Source organism: Orycteropus afer, unplaced genomic scaffold (genome assembly GCF_000298275.1).
Source record: "Orycteropus afer afer isolate SDZICR_OR568_19922 unplaced genomic scaffold, OryAfe1.0 scaffold00476, whole genome shotgun sequence".
NCBI lineage: Eukaryota > Metazoa > Chordata > Mammalia > Tubulidentata > Orycteropodidae > Orycteropus > Orycteropus afer.
Window position 1 is genome coordinate 727,068 of NW_006922063.1, and position 2,404 is coordinate 729,471.

Genomic DNA, 2,404 nt, shown 5'->3' on the forward strand with positions numbered 1-2,404 from the left:
GATCGGGATTGGGAAGCATATAGGCAAAGTTGGAAGGCTCCCCCAAAGAGGCAAACACATTCCTCCTTTCTCAGTGTAGGACAGCTCTCGTAGCTCCTCTTGGCCATGCAAGTAAGGAGGGTCTTCTCCCTGCCATCCATAGCCCCTCTTAGCTGTGCAGGCATCCTCTTATCCCCCCTCAGGATAGACCTCCTCTTGGACCCATAAGGACTGGCCTCTCTGCCTTCAGCCTTTCCTTTTTGGGTTGGCTGTATGTATAAGCAAACTTCTGGTAAATACCAAGGCACGGCCTTCCCACCAGAGCCACAAACTGACCAGTCCTCTCTTGCATAAGTATATTGACCAGTCCCTGCAAGGGGCATAAAATACACCAATTACAGAGCAGGGTGCAGCCCAGGCTCAGATAAAAATTATCTACAACTCGGGTTGTTCACAGCTTACCCAGGAAAGGTCAACCCACCTGGACAAAAGTATAAAACCCTCCAGGGTAAAAAAAAAAAAAGTAGGGCAAATGACTCAGGGAATAGGGAAAATAAAATCTTTCAAGTTTTCCCAAAGAATCAAAGCAAAAGGCCACATAAATGTGTTCATTTCACTCCTCTAATGTTGAAACACCTTTGTCTTCCTGGGATAAAGTTCATTTGCTCATCATGTATAATCCCTTTAATATGGTGTTGGATTCAGTGCTTTGTATTTTGTGGAGGATTTTTTCATCTATATTCATAAGAAGTGTTGGTCAAACAGGCCAGAGAAGGATTGGTGTCAATTCTTCTTTAAATGTTTGATAGAATTCTCCAGTGAAGCCATCTGCTCCAGGGCCTTTTTTTTCCCCCCGTTGGAAAGTTTTTGATAATTAATTCAATCTCTTCACCTGTTACAAGTGTGTTGAGATTTTCTGTTTCTTATCAAGATAATGTAGGTAGTTTATGTGTTCCTAGAAAATTTTCCACTTCATCTAGGTTATCTAATTTGTTGGTGTATAATTGTTCACAATATTCTCTTTTTCTTCATTAAAAAACAAATGACCCATTTTTTTTCCATTTCTTAAAAAATAATATTTTGTTGTGTTTTTGGTGGGTTACACAGCAGTTGAGGTCCCCTTTCAACAACTGCTACACAAGTTGTTCAGCTGTACATTTTTTTTAAAATAAAACATTCATCACAGCACATGAACATCCTCATTACTTCCATTCTGGTTGCCTCATTTCCATTCATTTAGTTTTCCTGTCTCCTTACATTCTCATCTTAGTTTTTAAATACTTGTTGACTGTTTGGTGTCATATAGGTGATTTTTAAAAAGGAGTACAGTACTCAGAGGTGGTATGAATTGGCTCTTGAGCCAACTTGTTATTCAGCTACAGGTGGCCTCAGGGGCGAGTTTCAGTTCAGGGTTGGCAGAGTATCTCAGGGCAGCAGTCTCAGGGAGTCCTCCAGTCTCAACCGGTCCAGTAGGTCTGGCGACAATTTTTTTTCAGAAGTTTGAGGTTCTGTTCCACATTTTCCTCCCATTCTATCAGGTTCATCTTCCATGGCCCTGATTAGAATGGTTGGTAGTGGTAGCTGGAACCATCTAGTTCTTCTGGTCTAACTTTGTGGTTAGTGCAGACTGCTTGTCCTGTACTCTAGTTCCTCCTTTGGGTCTTTAGTTTCCTTCTTTTTCTTTTGCTCTAGATGAGTAGAGATAAATGGATGCATCTTAGACAGCTGCTCACAAGCTGTTAAGATACCAGACACCATTCATCAAACTAGGATGTTGAACATAACTTTATGAATTATATTTTGCCAATTGACCAAGATCTGCCAAAAGACAATGGTCCTAATCCTTCAAATCCAGAAATTCAATCCCATGAGGTGTTTGGTTATGTCTAAGAAGTGTTTGGAACTATGTCGTCTATGTACTTCGATATATACATATATGTGACTGTGCATACATATACACATATATATGCATACAGTCACATAGATGCTATATGTATACACACACACATATGTATACATACCTATGCACCTAGATCCCTACATACGTACATGTATACCCACATACATATTTCTGGTTGTTTTAGCTGTTGTTTCAAAATTACACCTGCCATAGCAATTACCAACAGGTCATTTTTCTTGTGTACTTTTTAGTGATATTGTTTACCTTCATCAAGGTGTGTATACTTCACTTTTACTCAGTGTTACTTTTCCCATTGCCAAAAATAACAAGTGTCTACTATATAAAAAATAAATCCCCTTCTCCCTTCCCACCCCCATCCCTGGTAACCACTAATGAACATTGGTTTCTGTATATTTACTTATTCATGAAATTTCATAAAAGTGAGAACATATAATATTTTTCTTTTTGATTGATTTATTTTGCTCAACATAATGTCTTCCAGTACATCCATGTTCCAAGATGTTT